The sequence below is a fragment of the Pezoporus flaviventris genome, unplaced genomic scaffold (assembly GCF_033815535.1).
Source record: "Pezoporus flaviventris isolate CSIRO_AGI_PZ_B2104156 unplaced genomic scaffold, CSIRO_AGI_Pfla_v1 ptg000031l, whole genome shotgun sequence".
Lineage (NCBI taxonomy): Eukaryota > Metazoa > Chordata > Aves > Psittaciformes > Psittacidae > Pezoporus > Pezoporus flaviventris.
This window is the reverse complement of record NW_026892579.1, coordinates 62,348,433-62,365,694: the sequence shown is the minus strand read 5'-3', so window position 1 is coordinate 62,365,694 and position 17,262 is coordinate 62,348,433. Positions and strand designations below refer to the sequence as shown.

Below are 17,262 nucleotides of genomic sequence, written 5' to 3'. Positions count from 1 at the left end.
ATGAAATCTAAGTGCATTGGCTGCAGCCCCTGCCTCCCCTCTGCAAGTGTTTTGCCACCCCACATCAAGCTGGGAGAAACTGGGATTTGGCAGGGATGGTATTTGGTTTCTGGTTCTTTTGGTGGGACATTGGTTGTACAGAGATTTATGCAGCTGCATAAAATAGCATAAGCTATTTGGTTTTCTGTTTTTCCATCTATGAAATTCAGAAGTAGCCTGAAAATTATGTGGTAATGAGAAATACTTTAGTGACTGTATGGTGCTGAGGCGCAACTGGAATGAGGTAACAAGACTGTGATACTTTGGTTTATTAAGCTCTTTACTGCTCTAATGGTTGAAGTTTATGGCAATGGTATCAGAAATACACCTGGGCTTTTTTAAGAAGCTGAGGCATCATTTATTCTACAGTGAGAAACAACAGCCTGTAGGAAGACAAAACTTAACTTCTCATGTAACCTTAGGGAGGATGTACCTCAGCTCATGAAGGTAGAGAGAGTTGGAATATGGAAGATTTGACAGAATAACCTGTAATGGTAGGATGCAGAATACTGTAATGGTAGGATGCAGCCTTTAAACAAGCACATCAACCAGAAGGGACTTCTGACAGCTCTCAACAATAGAAAGTTTTAAATTAAAAGCATGACGGGCAAAACTGTGCTTTGTTTTGTTCATGATAACACCATTTGCTTTGGTGTCTTCAGCTCTGACTTTCTGATAGAACTATGAAAACTCTCTCCTGTCTTCCCAGGCTTTCTTCTATCTACCACCCACCGGTCTCCTTACTTGATTCCCTTCTCCCAGTTGGATGCTCTGAAGCTCACCCTTGTTTTTGATGGCTCCAGGGCATGGGATAGGAGGTAAACGCAGCACTAGCAGTGGGAAGTTCAGGTTAGATATAAGGAAGAATTTCTTTACCATGAGGGTGGTGAGGCACTGGGATGGGGTGCCCAAAGAAGTGGTAAATGCCCCATCCCTGGCAGTGTTCAAAGCCAGGCTGGACAGAGCCTTGGGCAGCATGGTCTGGTGTGAGGTTTCCCTGCCCGTGGCAGGGGAGTTGGAACTGGATGATCTTAAGGTCCTTTCCAGCACAAACCATTCTGTGATTCTACGACAGCCAAGTCTCTTGACCATTTCAGCCGCCCGGGTTGGTGAGAACAACCAGCAGATAGGAAAAGCAGGAGGGGCTCTCCCTAGCTACCTGGTTGGAAATCCAGTGTAGCTCCCCTTAACTATGAATTCAATGCAGCAGCTTCAAACATGTTTCCACTAGCAGCTGCCTTTCACTGGATTTACATGACTAGGCTTTGCTGTTATTCGTTGTCCTACTCTTTTCTGTGTTGCTGTGTGTATGTGTCATGCATCATGTGTGACACATCACTAGTCATTATTCTGATGTGTTCTTTTTCCCTCTAAACCATGGACAGAGATGCTGAGCAGCATGGAGCCAATATACAGCCGACAGGAACCTGTCAGAAATGCTCTAGTAGGTGAGGATTTCACCACTCCCCATTCTGTTTGAACAGCTGCCATTTAGTCATTTTTGTTGAGAGATGTGGCATGCTCTGTTTTGATTATGCCCAGTGAACCTACGGTCAGAGTGGTTGCACGACATCGGGTTGCTCAGTTCAGGTAAGGTGTGATGCAGGAAAACCCTCCTAAATACATTTCAGCCTAGAAGAGTAGCTCCTGAAAAAAGCAAAACCAGAATATGCTGCAGTCACGGATCTCCAGTAACTACAGAGAAGGGATCTGGCTGCGTTACACTGGGTGAAGCTACTTCAGGTTTTGTTCTTGCTCTAGCACTGTTACTTCTCTGAGTAATTACTCAGTATTTATACAGCACTTTCTTTTCCTGACTGATAGAACAGCTTGTTTGCCATAGCAACCCCAGTGATGACTCGGCTTCTTAAGTACCAAACACCTTCCAGCAGATGTGTATCAGTACTTAACATGAACTTTGGTACTTCTTGGTGGTTTAAAGCAAAAAGGATCTTTCATATTAATAAGAAGCCAAAGGGAGAAAATAAGGTATGCTACAACCTCATTAACTAAGATTGCATTGTAATCATCTTCAGTAATGCTTTTGCATCCCCTGTTGGTTTTGCTTTCCTTTGTCTATGCATGCACTTTAGAGTAAAAAAGTTAAAAGCAAAGATTTTCTTGAGAAATAAAAGGATACAGGTGCAGCTGTTGAAGGATATTTTTAGGCCAGTGTTTGACAAAGACGTTGTTAGCACTGCCAGAAACAACCGAAGGTGAGAGTGGATCTGTCTTTCCCTTAAGGGAAGTTCCTCTGGGGTCACAGTGATCCAGACTAAAAGGCTGCTGGATGCTTGCCGGGGCTGTCTGCAGCATTTGCAAGCAGTGACTCAGTTTCCTTCTAAAGCTGAGTGTGCTAGAGGAAGGCAAGGAATCCCTCATCTCTTGGCTGACCTCTTCTTCATCTTTCACAGAAATGTTGGTGCTGTTGCAAAAATCACAATAGGCTGCTGCTTCTTGTTGTGTCAGTACACAGGAATGGGCTGAGAGCAACGTCTGCCTTCACCAGCAGGTCCCAAAGGTATTGTCTTGGCTGGGAGTTAGCCTCATTGTTGAGCAATATATTGGAGTGATTTACTTGCTCTGAGAAGACAGACCTTCCTCTTGCAGGTGTCTGACTCTTGTGGCTGGAGCTGCTTCAGCAGTGGGCAGCTGTGCCATTTCAGTGTGATTTCAGTGAAGGAAATGGAGAACATGGAATATTTTTCCAGCCTTGTAGTTTAATAACCAGCTTGTAAATGATAAAGGGGGAAGGGCTGCTCTGGGAATGGATAAGATGCAGGAAAGCAGGAAATCACGTATCACCACAAGCAACCATCCTCAGGTCTGATCACACTCCCTTTGAGATCAGCTGAGGCTTCCCCATCATTTATGCAGATACCCCTAAACGTGCTTATCTCTTTTTCTGGCAAGCTTTTGAGCTGTTCCTAGGCTGTGTGCAGCTGCAGCACCTGAGGCAGGTCAGCAGTTGTATGGATGGATTTGCAATGTCCTTTTGAGGCAAAGCATGCCAGATCCCGATGCTCTTGGGCTTGGTAACAACCACCATGATGCTCAGAGGTCTGGATGCAGCCCTAGAAATACCAATAACCAGCTGCAACTGGAAGCAAACCCAGCTCATAAACATTGCTGCAAACCAGGCCTGATGCATTTTGCTTTATGTTTGATCAGTTGTCAGGGTTTTGACTGGACAAAGTTTTTCTTAATATTCTCAGAATCTTCTTCCTTTGGGGTTAACTAAGGGCAAAAAGGAGATGATTCCTCTAAATAAACTTTCAGATGAGAAAATAGGAGACAGGACTGTAGGATCTTTTTATAAAGAAACACATAATTACAAATAAAACCAACCAAAACCAAACCACCAAAGAAACCCATTCAAAAGTATGAAAGAGAAGGCCTAAGTATCAATGCCTTTGAGGAAGGCTTGGCCTGCAAAGCTCCAAAGCAAGTCATAATCCTGTAATTGGTGGATTTCTGCACCACCAGTTCTGCTTCTTGAAGCAGTAAATTCATCTTTGCATCGCTGTTTAGGGAAAACCTCAGGGTCTTTAAAGCAGAAGTAATAGCAACAGGGGATGGCAACACAACATCATCTCCTTGGGCATCATAGGCCTTGTGCAAGGTCTTCAGGGATGCTCTGCTGCAAAAAAGAATGAAAATCCATTATTTCTGCTTCATCTGTTGTCAGCACATAAGATAACTTGGTGCAAGGCAGGGTTCAGAAGGATTTAGCTTGCCAGTGTGAGCACACTGCAGTTAACCTTGATGTACTGAAACAAAGGTCAGGGTGAGATTTAAGTGGAGATTGAGGGGAAACTAGAAGCAGGTAAGCCCTGCTTAGCAGAGAGCCTTCTTCCCTGTATGGGAGATTGGCAGTGATGCATTTCATTTTGCAGGTATTTGGAGCTGTGAGAGTGAAGGCAGAGCTCGGGATAAGGTATCAGCCTGACCTTAATCTGGAATACATGGAGACCAGTGGTCTGGGCTAGGGCTTGCTCTTGGAAGTGTATGTTGGCTTTAACAGGTAGAATAGATCTGGCCATATTTGATGTTATGAGTATTTGAGACTGCAGGCATGAGGTTAAGAATAGTTTTAGAGTTTGTGTTTGGGTTCAAAGCTGGATAACACTTCTGCAGCATGTGTTTTTTCTTTTAGTAAAGAGCAAGGCAGAGCAGCATGTGAGGAAATGTTAGGAATATATATATGTATTTAGAAAAAGAGAGATATTAGAAAGAAAAGAAACAAAACCCAGGTGCAATATTTCATTTGCACAGTGAATTATCCAGATCAATTCCTGACTGAATTGAACAGCTTCATCTTCTTGTTGAAACTACTTTGAAATCCACTCTTTTTCTCCCTGCTGCTACTCGGGACCCAACTGTGTAATGACAGCTGGGCTTCATCTGCATGGTTTCTGGAGCCGAAGGGATTGTGTTCTTCGCAGCTTATTACTGGTAGGACATCTACAGAAAGTGCTTTTCCATTTGCATTCCAAAACTCAGCTTCCCCAGCTGCAATCTTCTACTCAGGAGTTGACACCTGTAAAGGAAAAACAAATTGCAGCTTTTAATTTTTCCATTGATATAGTAATTGTTTTCTCTGTGTAACGGGGATACCTGGAAGAGATGCAAAGTGCTCTTTCCTGCCTGTCTGATAGGTTCTATTTTAAAGGGAAATTGAGGGATCTCCACACTTCCATGCTCCTGCTGCAAATCTCCAGGAAAACTGAGATACTAAATAGGTGTTGGCTTGTGCTCAAGTTTCTGTGGCATTTTGTAAAGCCTGCTTTCCTTGAGAGAAAGAGATCTTTAATCTGTTTCACCTGCTTATAACCCTCCTTCTTCTTCTCCCCACCTTTGACAATATCGACCCTGTGGAGGCAGTAGAACCCTGAAACCTTGTAAGAGTTTCTGTTTGTGTGAGTTGTGGGAAGTTCTGCTTGTCCACTGCCCCATATCTCTATCCATGGGGGCAGGCTGGGTTAAAGCTAGGGCTGGGATCAGATTCCCCTGTCTCCATAGTGTTGGTAGCAGCTACTGCTTCCCCGGGAGGACCTGCTGGAGATTGGGGGTTTGAAGATGCCCCATACCTGTGTATGATGTGCTGTATATCACCCCAGCACTCTAGTGCTGTTGTTCTTGTCTCCCTCCTTGGAGTCAAAAGAAATGGAATGGAGGCATCTTCCTGCTGAGGAAGTTGTAGCTAATACTAGACCTGCCCTGATAAAATCCACTCTTCCCTGTTCCTGAAGGAACTTGGAGACCGTGGCAAGGGCCATCGTCTCCTGATGCTTTCCCATGCAGGCAAAATGCACAACCCCACTGAAAGCTGAGCTGGGTCTGCAGCACTCTTTGCTGGTCTCACATTGTGCTGGAAGGCGCTGAGCCACTGATGGGGCAAAGCAGGGCTGCTGCCTGCACCGTTGTTGCTGCCTTCCCTCCTTATGCTGCTGCAACATGTGTTTTCTTGATGGGAAGAGTAATATTTTGTGACAAAGGTAGAGCAGCAGAAATTGCTCTCCTTTCTGACTGTCCTTCAGGGAAAATCTTTCAGATCTGACTCTCCGGGGGCTGAAATCAATGCAGGCGTTAAGCAACGTGGCTTTGCTATTTGGATAAAATAGCCTAGTTTTGATTAGGTGGGGAATCGGAGGATAAAGGGATTTCTTTTTCCCAGAATTGGGCATAGAATAGCAATGTAAAAAGCCGGATCAAATAGCTAAAGCCAATATCTTCCCCTTGAGTCTTTCTTTCGGTTCCTTTGTAGCACATCAACTTAAAAGAGACTTAAGCTCCAGTTTCTGAAGGTTGCTGAGTGGGAGGGTGAGAAATAAAAGACAAAGGGAGTTTCACAGCTGCAGCCTCTTAGGAAATTGTGGTAACAACCTGTCATCCTTGGAGTCCTGGCTGATAGCGCTTCTGCGTGTCCTTGTGCCTGTTGGTCTTTACCTAAATTATCTGCTATTTAATCTGATATTTAATGATGCCGTGTGACACTGGGTACAATGCAGTCCCTTTAGCGTGTTGTCCCCCTCCTGGTACTCAGGCATGCAGCATGGACAGGAGGGAAAATACGCTTTTTGATTACATTTTGCTCCTGATGTGTTAATCCTCTCCGGGCTGCTGAGCTGCTTAGTCTGTTGGCTACGTTTGGGCAATGCAGACAAGAAGCCGACGTGTACGCTTTCGCATGCCTGCAGACATACCTGTCCTTATTCCGTGTTCTTACAACTTGGTGTCAAAAGGACAAGACAGGTACAAAAATGCTTATTTTTAACATCTCCTATGTTAAAGAGCTATTCCTACGGGATTGGCATAGGGATACATGCTGCCATTTCCTCCAAAAAGGTGTTTTTCCTATGAAATACCTGCAATTTCCTTCCTAGATCAAAGCACAGCCATACATGATTGCAGATGGGGTGAGATTCCTGCATCCCCTTCCTCTGCAAGGTTGCACTGCTCAAACCCAGCTTTGCTGCTTGTATTCCTTATACTTCATTTTAGGGGCTAGGCCAGGCCTAAAAGGCTCTAGATGGGTGACAGGGCATGTGGACAGAGCCACTTATGACACAGGGGTGACAAACCTGACCCGGTGTAGGGGACTGGCAAACGCCTCACCCTGCACCCACAGAGCTGCCCTCAGGCACCAGCTCTGACTCCAGCTTCAATCCCACTTCTTCCCTGGTCTGCAGTAACTTCTTTTAGCCCTTCATGCCACCTGCCTGGATCTTAGTCTGATTTACAAGATACAAGCTTCCAGGCTACCTGAAATATATTGCAAGAAACAGCACAGATATCCCCACAGATGTGACAACAGAAGAGTAGGAAGAGGAAAGAATTCCCTTGGATATTTTGTCAGGTATATTTGGTGGGGATTTATTTCGAAGAGCTTGTTTTAATCATGTCTTTGGTTAAAAGAGAAAACTGTTTTATTAAGGGTACTTCTTCTACTTCTTTTCTGTAGAATTAATATTCACATTAAAAAATACAGCTTCCCCTTTGCATGCTAATTTTGACTGCTTATTTCTCCTCCTTTTAATTTTTTATGAAGTTATACCTGGCTCCCTGTAATCCTAAATTCACCATGAAGAAGGAACCTGAATGCTACTGCAAATCTGCTTGCTGATTTCCAAGGGTACCTTATGCAATATATGACTTGAAGAACAGGCACATTTCCTTCAGGAAAAGAATAAAAGAGGAGGGAAAAAGGGCAAGTTTTCTTGCTTCCCTGCTTCCAGAGAAAAGCTGGAACATTCAAAATCTAGAGGCTTCAGTAAGAGAAGATTCATAATGAGAAAATTTCTGAGTATTGTAGTATCTAAATAACATCCTGGGGTTTGGCAGCTTGTTTCATTATGTTTAGGGGGTTGTTGTCCTGTTGGGCTTTTTAACATCAGCAGCTGGTGGTACTGCATTGTATCTACTCTGGAATTACGCTTTGGTGTGGGGTATGACGCTATAACAGGAATGGGATTCCAGAGTGATGTGGGTTCTCTCCTTAGGGAAAGTTCTCCCGCAGCTCATGTATAGCAGCTCACAGAAGATGGAGCTTATTGCAGCAAGGCCCTTGGCGAGCGCTGGGGACGCCCGCTCTGGTCGTGTCACCCTTTGTCCCTGGCACAGCCTCAGGATATTCCCATCACAGGTTAGATCTGGCTCCACATTCACCAGGGAGATGATTGTGCTGTGACTTTTCCAGCAGGGCACTGCGCAAGAGGCACCAGGCAACTGCTGCCTGCGTCCCAGGGTGCGATTTCTCTCCCTGGGGATATAACAGCCCTGGCTAGGAAGAGCAATTGGATGTACATTGGTTGTGACATTGTGCTTGAACCAGAACCAGGAGTCAAGAAGTGTAAAGCAGCCTCTGTCACTGCTTCCCTTAGGAGAGGATTTTGCTCTTGTTTAACTTCCCACACCTTTGCAAACCTTTTCTGTGTAGGCAGCTATTACTCTCTTGCTTCCATAATGTATCTTTAGTGAGCCCTTGTACAGAAACCACAAGGTACCTCTGACACCTTAAGCAGAAGCCATGGAACTTTTTATTCTATCTGTATGATTTTATTCTTTTACTGGACAGAGAAATGCACCACAACTCTAAGCAAGTGATGGGATGATCCTTGGTGAACAGAAGATGAAGCAATGGGTAAGTAGTTCCTTTAAGAGCAAAAAACATGTTCCATTAGTCAAGCCTTGTGCTGTTTTGAAGCTCACAGGCATGGCATTGTCAGTGTTTTTGTTACCTTTTCAATTTGAGCTACTGCTTAGTCAAGTAGACAGTGTCAAATCCTGATAAAGCAAACTCCAACATCCTGAAGTCAAATGATCACGTAATGCATCATGCACAAACTGAGATGGGTTTATTCTCCTTTCCATTCGCTTAGGAAACCTTTAATACATCCGAGAATTTAACCATGTCTGTCACTGCAGTGTAGATACAAACTGAGGTAGTTACTCCATTAATGACTGGAAAAGATGACATGGGTGTACCTTGGGTGACGTAGTTTACTGTGAGGTGTCCCTGCCCACAGCAGAAGGCTTGGAACTGGATGATCTTAAGGTCCTTTCCAACCCTAACTATTCTATGATTCTATAAAGATGGAGACAACTTGTGATGTCTGAAGTTCTGTGCGTGCAGGACAGCCTGTGTTTCAATCTGGAGAAATTCTGCTGCAATGTTCTTCATCTTCTCCACATTTTGATGGAAAAATCAAACATCAGAAATCAATTTTGATCGTCTGTTTCACATGAGGTGATGTCTTTTGAGGTAGTGTCATTTCAGCTGTATACCATGAAGTGTAATGTTTTATCATTCTGTCTTGCTTAGGAAAATCTGTTCTTGCCGAAATTATTTCTGTGCCACATCATCTTGAAATATTTCAAAACAGAGCAACATGAAAAGCTCATCTTGAAGTATTTGGCTTCTGTATTGTAGACATCAGAGCTCTCAGCTCTATAGGATCTGAGCACCTTCCAACAGCACATTAAACACCACGACTAACATCTGCCATGTTTTGTTTGCTTTTGCATCCTCCCCTTGGGGAAAATGCATGTGCAGTGGCATGCCAAGTGCTGGTCAGGTTTCTCTATAGGGGAATGATTTTCATTTTTCTTGTTCGGAAAGATGCATTCTCCTGAATTTCAGTGACAAAAGGTGAGATGGAAGACCTCATAGCAGCCTTCCAGTATCTGAAGGGGAGCTATAGGGATGCTGGGGAGGGACTCTTCATCAGGGACTGTAGTGACAAGGGGTAACGGGTTAAAACTGAAACAGAGGAAGTTTAGATTGGATACAAGGAAGAAGTTCTTTACTGTGAGGGTCGTGAGGCACTGGAATGGGTTGCCCAGGGAGGTTGTGGATGCTCCATCCCTGGCAGTGTTCAAGGCCAGGTTGGACAGAGCCTTGGGTGAGATGGTTTAGTGTGAGGTGTCCCTGCCCATGGCAGGGGGGGTGGAACGTGATGATCCTAAGGTCCTTTCCAACCCTAACTATTCTATGATTCTATGGAAGAAACACACAGCACCAGAGTGGCATGCAGAAATGCTTGTAGAGATCCTTACATGTGCTTGTAGGGCTGCCCCTCAGAACAAAGCAGCATGCCCTTGCTATGGCAGAACATGAACCGAAGGGTTACTCCTAGAAACTGTTGTGTGAGAGCTTTGGGCTTGGATTCATGCTCATTTGCCAAGGTTTGTGGTTGTGCAAAGGGAGACTTTTTTGGATGGGAGGTGGCAAAAGTGACACTATCTTGGGACTGCTGGCCTTTGTGCAGGAAGGGACTGACTTCAGTTTTGAGGAAGCCTGAAACTTCACCTCTCATGTGCAAGCCCTGTCCCTGTCTGCTGGCTCAGATGTCAGTAGTTAGGCATTATCTGCATTGCTAACTATTGTGATTGCTCACTGTTAAGTCACCAAATGAGATGAGAGGATCTCATTACAAAGAGCTGCACTATCTATTACTGATGCTGCTGTTTTAAATGAAGCTCATTTTGCCTTGGAATTTAACAGCAGCAAACAGACTGGATGGAGGCACAAACAGTTTAATTGTCCTGAAAATCAACTGGATTTGCCAGAGGAATGAGGAGCTTTAATAGAGTCAATGTTAAACAACCGTGCTATTTGTCTTTGCTCTGCATGAGAGGTGGTCAGTCCTCCAACCACTTGCAAATGGGTGCATGGCTGTTCTCACCTCCACCAGCAGCATCATTGCTCACTTGTACAGAAGTCACAGCTCAGTCACTCTAAAATGACAGTCAGCCACTGGCTTTGCTGTCCTGTAAAATGGCACATAACTCTCTAATTAATCTGGGCTCATTCCTAAATCCTCTGCTGCCTTACTAAATAAGCTGGACACAAATTACAAGCATCACTTGTCCTTTTCAAACTCTCCAGCACAGCTGCCAGTGCTCACTAGTTCTGGAATAAACAGTCCAGGGGCAGACCAGCGTTTTCTGGTCAGTAGTGCAAAAAAGGCATTGTACCAGGTAAAACAGTCCCCCAGTTCCTGAAACTGGGAGTTCCCAGCTTCCTAAATTCTCTATACCATATCCAAAGCAAATATTTTCCCAGGATTGTAAGTTTTATTAACTTAATTTTATTTATTTTATTTCTCAAATGTATCTCTGAATAGCTAGATATGATGGGACAGAAGACTGCATGAATACGGAGTTGAGGAGGAATATGAACATTTTTGGATGGTATGGAAAGGAGGAAGAGACTGCCAAGAGCAGGCAGTCGTAGACTCATAGAATCATAGAATAGTTAGGGTTGGAAAGGACTTCAAGATCATCCAGTTCCAACCCCCTGCCATGGGGAGGGACACCTCACACTAAACCATGTCACCCAAGGCTCTGTCCAACCTGGCCTTGAGCACTGCCAGGGATGGAGCATTCACAACCTCCCTGGGCAACCCATTCCAGCGCCTCACCACCCTAACAGGAAAGAATTTCCTCCTTATATCCAATCTAAACTTCCCCTGTTTAAGTTTTAATCTGTTACCCCTTGTCCTCAAAGACAGGGAGAAGAGGAGAGACAGGAATGAATTTAAAGGCTGTGGAGGTAAAGGCAAAATTTAGAATCAAACTTACTATAAGATTAGCAAGAACAGATGTATTTACATTGCATGTAATGTGCAGATCAAGGATGGCTGTTGTCAGCTCCCTCTGTAGGGATCAGGAAAGGTGCCGTCTTGGTTTTCCTCTCCCACCTCAGGGGTCAGCTATGTGTTTCCAGGGTTGTTTATGATTTCCAGCTGAAGGGTACGTGATGAGCTTTACTTCCTTGGAGTGACTGCTGCTGCTTATCCTAAACCTTTTAGTGTCTATTGCAGAGCAAACTAGGCTGCATGATAAATAACAAATGGTTAAAAGCCAGCAAGGAAGGAAATTGCTAGTTAACTAATCCTAATGAACATTGCCCCTGGATGATGTGCACACTCTGAGCTACCTTTGATGGGCACCAAATTCTCTTTCAGACTCACCTTTAGATACTTTTTATGTGCCCTTCTCTCCAGCATTTTCATGTGCCTGTGATTTCCACTGCTGTTTGCTACCGCCGAGTCTGGTTGTTCGGGTCAGGGGACACGTTGTCACTGAGTGCTGCATGGGCAGGCACAGGCTTCCAAAGGCGGGTTTCGTTGTTGTCTCTTTAAAACAGAAAGAGTATTCTTACTAGCAGAAAAAGAAGTTAAAATTGCAAACAGAAAACGGAAAGAGGAGACTCACCTGTCTTCCGATCATGATTATTCTATCAGAAGCACATCGGCATAATGAAGGGATAATTACTAACTGCGCCGAGTTCTGTTTTCACACATTTGTGACAATTAGGCATGGGAGCAGGCAGGTTGTCATTGATTTTTGGCAAAGCCCTTTAACAGGCACAAAGGAGCTTAAATGCAGGTAGGAAATGCTTCGTCTTTTGTAGCCCACCTCCGCGTTTCTAGCAGGAGTAAACCCACCGATCAGCAGCAAATGCACAGTGTGGAGTTACACAAGCAATGCCCAATCGTTGTGATTCTTCATCGTAGCAAAAGAAGCAAGATGGTAAATACTGAAATACTAGGAGCCTCAAGTCCAGCAGTTACAATATCAGAAGGCTTTCTATCAACTTAGCAGCCCTCTTGCGTATGCACACAGAGTATGAAGTCTTTCACCCAAATTTAACTTGGTTTTGCTTTGGTTCCTGTACAGCGGTTCCATGAAGATCTGTTGTTCTCCATCACAAAAACCTCGAGTCCATGATCTGTTGGCAGAATAAGTTTGTCTGAAGGAATGCTCCTTCCCTGGCAGTGTTCAAGGCCAGGTTGGACAGAGCCTTGGGTGACATCGTTTAGAGTGAGGTGCCCCTGCCCATGACAGGGGGTTGGAACTGGATGATCTTAAGGTCCTTTCCACCCAAACCATTCTATGATTCTATGCTTCCATGGGATAGAAGACTCAGTATTTTCTCTGGTCTAACTGTAATAGCATATTGAAAGGCACATCCCACTGCGCAGGCTTGAAGGCCAAGGGATCTTAAGCCTATGCCTCCCACACAGTCAGAGCCTGATATTCCAGACCTGCCATTAGCACTGGACAGCCTCAACTTGAAATGCATGTTTTTTTCCTTATGTGAGTTAAAACCATTGGGACTGACTATCTTCAGTGATTCAAGCATGTACATCCCATGCTCAGCCTTATGCTTTTGCTCCAGATTTTGTTGTGCTAATTGCCATTCCAGGTGGCTATGAGTTAATTAGTTAGCTGTGTGTTTCAGGGTGCACCATAACTGTACATAAATAAATCGTTACTGAATAAAGAGTGCACAGATATAAATGCATTTGATGATGTGGCAGAAATGCTTTGGCTTGCACAGGACAACTGAAATGTATGTATTATTAGTGACCATATGTGGTTCTTTACATTAATTGGCTTCATTTGGGTTTTGAAGGTCTGGGAATAAGGAGCTTGATATGGAGTCATTGGTTTTTATTTATAATGGCCTGCTTTTCATGTCCTTAGCTTTCAGGCCAGCCTGTGCTTCATGAGGTACGATGGTGTTCCCTCAGATGCTAAAAAGGAACTTGTTTGGGTTTGGACATCTGGGAAAGGTGATTCAAAGGCAGCAAGATCTCCCATTGGTAAGGCACCACCAATAACTTCCAGCCCTGAGCAGCAATCCAGTGTCTTTCAAGTGTTTTCTTCCTCTTTGTCACCCTGCACAATGAAACACGGAGGAAGGCAGCCAGAGTGCGAGTAGCAGCGTCCCCAGCTCTGTGTCACAGACTGAGGTTTTTGTGTCACCACTAAGTAGGAAGCCAAGCACATGCTCTTTGCTCCCACCACCACACCTGGGCTGCTTATTCCCTCCATGGGTATGTCCAGGCCTGTATCTATCAGCTTTTCCATTCCTCCTTTATTTCTCCATGAGGCCAGTTTGCAACAGCTGCATCCTTGCCTTGCAGAGCACTGCGGCTGTCAGGGAAAAAGTGGGATGAAAAAGGCAGAGAGGATCAGCAGGATATGTGCAGTGATTCTTACAGAAGCAGTTTGGTATGTCACACCACCCATGGACACCCACCTTGGAGCTCACTGTGGATGGGCATCCATTCCACAGCTGTAGCATCCATCCCATCCCTGCAGCTAGGTCCCTGTGAGCACAGCAGTGGTCACACTGCTGAAGAGCTAAAGAGGGCTTTCTGGTGCTAAATTCTGTCTGTCTGATGTGTTTGTTGAGTCAGTGCCACACTGAGCATCCTGAAACACAGCCTGGGACTATTAGCACAGTTCATCATTTCAGTAAGTGCTTATGAGCCTTCAGGATGAGCCTGTTCTGTCACTGGAGTCGTTTACTTCAGCACAATGCATTTAAATTCACAGACCTCACAGAGATTTCCATGCATTTAAATGGAAAAGCTGAACACTTCCCTTTTCCTGTCCACATTATGCAGCATCGCCTTTCTCTGTACTTTATCCTATTTCAGAACTGTCATGAAAAACAAACCCAACTAAAAAAAGAAATCATTAAAGAAGTGTGCATCCTATCAGCCTGGTCTCGTCTCCTCTCACTGTACATACGGGAAGAAATCCCTTCTCCTGCTTCCCCTTCTCTTTCAGGTGTTTTCACTTCTTTCCTGGGTGCGATCCGTTATCTTTATCACTCCCCAGAGTGTTCTGGTTGCTCCAGTTGCCCAGCAAGCAAGCCCCTACTCCTTTTCTCCCCGTACATGTAGCATTCACTATTCCAGGACCATGAAGCTGCTGTTTTCTAAAGCATTTTTATATTTTTTTTTTTCTTCCCTCAGCTATTCCAGAAATGGGAATTCTTTGTTATCAATCTATTCTGTACTGCTGGAACACCCCCTTTTCCTTGTCCACCTGAGTATATACGGATGAAGCAGTCATTGCATCTTTCTCCTCCATCACTGATTGGTTTTAACATCTCTTGCTCTTTTGTATCGTTTAAGTCAGCTTTTGAGGAAGACTCAGCCACAGGCCTTCAACATGCATTGATATTATCATCATCATCATCATCATTAAAGTGTGATTGCCAGTCTAGCTTATTTTAGCCTTCTTCATCATGAGGAGAAGTTATGCTCTGGTAAGCCTGCCCCTTTTCATGTCCCTGCCTTTCAATCATTTGTTTACGCTGAGCAGTCATTCTTCTGCAAGGAAAGCAGCGTGGGTTCCCATGGGTTTGTCACGTTGGCCACAGAAAGAAGTCCTCTGTAGCAGAGACTAAACATGGAGAGAGTACATCTAGCTCTGGGGTTCACTGGTGGGCTGTTGCTGGTGGCAGGGGGATGTCAGCAGGAAGCATCGTTTGTTCTTGCTCTTGGCATGAGTTTGTGGCCCTTGTTATTGACTCTGCTGGGCAACAGCAATACACGCATCTCAAACACACCTTACACCTCGTTCTTACTGCAGCTGAAGGTCTTTGTGGGAAGATGTGGATGTTGGAGTTTGCACTGATCACAGATGGAGAGAGAAAGACACTGGAGCAGGTATGGGACTAGAGATCAAGGCTTTCATCTGTAATGCCTTGGTCTCTGACACTCCACAGAGATCCCTGGTGGCCAATGACTGCCTCTTCCAAAGAGGAATACGTCCTGGTAGCAAGATCTCCAGTTTGCGGTAAAAATAACTATTACTTACTTCACAGGCCCACAGAAAAGCACCTGCCTGGACTGCAGGAGACCAGCAAATCACAGGCATGAAGCAGACATGTCAGCTTCTGTGCAGAACACTTATCTGTGAATTTAGGCTGCCCCTTCTTCACATCTCCATGGAAAACCTTGGGATTATCTTGACTTTTATCCACACAGGGAAGGTGAAATGGTCTAAATGTTAATGATTCATGGGATGCAGGCTGCCTCTCAGTTTCAATAAATGCATTAGCCTCTTTGTGAAGAGCTGTTTTGAATTCATAGAACGTTTTTAAAGTTTCTTTCAAAGACTGTGTTTTTTCTTTCCTCTCATGTATCTCAGAAGAAACCAGCCTGCCAAACTGGGTCCAGGCAGCTCTTCTGAGATAGAGACATCCATCTCTGTGTACGATCTGTACTTGTGAAGCAGAGCACAAAGCCCTTTTCCCTATTTAATCCATATTAATTATCTCTCTTGCAGCTCCTCTATAGTTTCCACTCGATCCAGGCACCAAAACGTGTGCGGCTGCATCTTGAACAAACCAGGGCCTTTCACTGCACACCTGGCAAGTGAACACTCCAAAAATACAGTAAATAAAAAGGTTTAGTGCTGAAGGATTGAAGCTCTCTCCACGCTTGAAAACCGAATGCCGTGGGACTGGGGACTAAGGCAGATATTTTTAGTGCCATCAATATCTCCTGGAGTTGATATCTCCCAAGACAGATGGTTGTTTCCCACAGAACGTTGTCAAATGTTTGCTCAGCCAAGATCAATTTTGTTCCAAGTCCTTTCCCACCTTCTGGTGAAAGATATTTCACTTGCCAGACAAAAAATTAAAGAAACAGCATGAAACCGTGTCACTCCAGAGGGTTCTCGTTCCTATAGCTCTCCTCTGTCCTTCAGCCATGTGACTGACATCTCTTTCAGGGCCCATGGAACAATAATAGATGCACTCAGGGTGGAAGCACGATGCCAAACACCAAAGGCTCAGGTCTCATGTCAGAGGCTGATTTCCTCCGAGACCTACAAGTCACTTTTCAGCCTGTCAAAGGCCCTTGCTGCCACACTTGACTGAGATCTCCTAAACCCAAGGGAAACCTGAGCACCTTGAACTGATCTCTTAACAAGGTGCAAGTTGGAAGGAGGAACAGAAGTGGTGCTGAGGAGGAGGCAGAGAGGCTGAGCTGTGCCCTACATGGAATACATGGAAGGCATTTCCAGTGATGCCCTATTTGTAACAAACTACACCTAAGAAAAATAAATGTCCCATTTCTTTCCCTTGCTGGTTGCTATTTTCAGCAGAGCCTGACTTGTCAGTGTAACTCTTGAGAGAGTTGATACTTTCCAAAGTACAAGCTCCCTTATAATGCCTGATTGTTAAAAGTGAGAAATAACAGCAGCCAGTGCCAGTAGCAGCTTCTGAAATCTAATGATGATTCATTCCTGTTACACTTTTGCTTGTTGTGGCTATTTAGGCTGAAAATTGTTAATCCATGCTTGTTTTCTGGCCTGGGTCAGTAGGGTATTTCTCTCATACATAAAAATAATTCTGATTTAGCTTTGTAATTCCAAATCCTTTTGAAAATGCTACAAAATCAAATTCTTCTGCGCATTGAAAGGCAAATTGGATCATCCAGAATGCTCTTTCCGTGGTGATCCATAATGGTTTTTGTTACAGTTGCAGAGGCAGGTAAGGCTCTCATTAGAAGGGAAATCAATGCTATGATGCCCAAAAATATTTTTCATCATTAATGTAGTTATGACAGTGATCTGTTCACACCAGCCTGACTTCTTATGCAACCCCGTATCCTCAGACTGCTTTTGTGAGAGAGGATTTTGGGTGGAAGAAACCTGCTAGTCTTGGTATTGTACCTCTTGCTTGAGATTTGCATGGGATTCGTTACTATTTCAGTCCTACATTTCCTTAAGGATTACAGATTCCCGATCCTTAACTCATGTAAGAGGCATTTTCAGTCTCCTCTTGCCAAACACGCGTCTTCGCCATTTTCAGAATACTATGTATATACAAACATGTATTGCATACATATATACCCAATTTATTACTAAACAGTTGACCTGCAGAAATCACTTTCTGTTACCTGG

At 44.3% G+C, this 17,262-nt stretch overlaps 1 long non-coding RNA gene across 2 annotated transcripts; it reads left to right on the top strand.

Annotated features, from left to right (window-relative positions):
- The first annotated feature begins 1,907 nt into the window (after positions 1-1,907).
- LOC133273505 (uncharacterized) lies at positions 1,908-16,011 on the top strand. Of its 2 annotated transcripts, XR_009744850.1 has the most exons (3): positions 1,908-2,028; positions 8,117-8,182; positions 15,640-16,011. It is a non-coding gene; the product is annotated as an uncharacterized LOC133273505 (long non-coding RNA). The 2 variants fall into 2 exon arrangements; XR_009744849.1 differs by lacking the exon at positions 1,908-2,028 and having other exon boundaries at positions 8,046-8,182.
- The last annotated feature ends 1,251 nt before the right edge of the window (positions 16,012-17,262 follow it).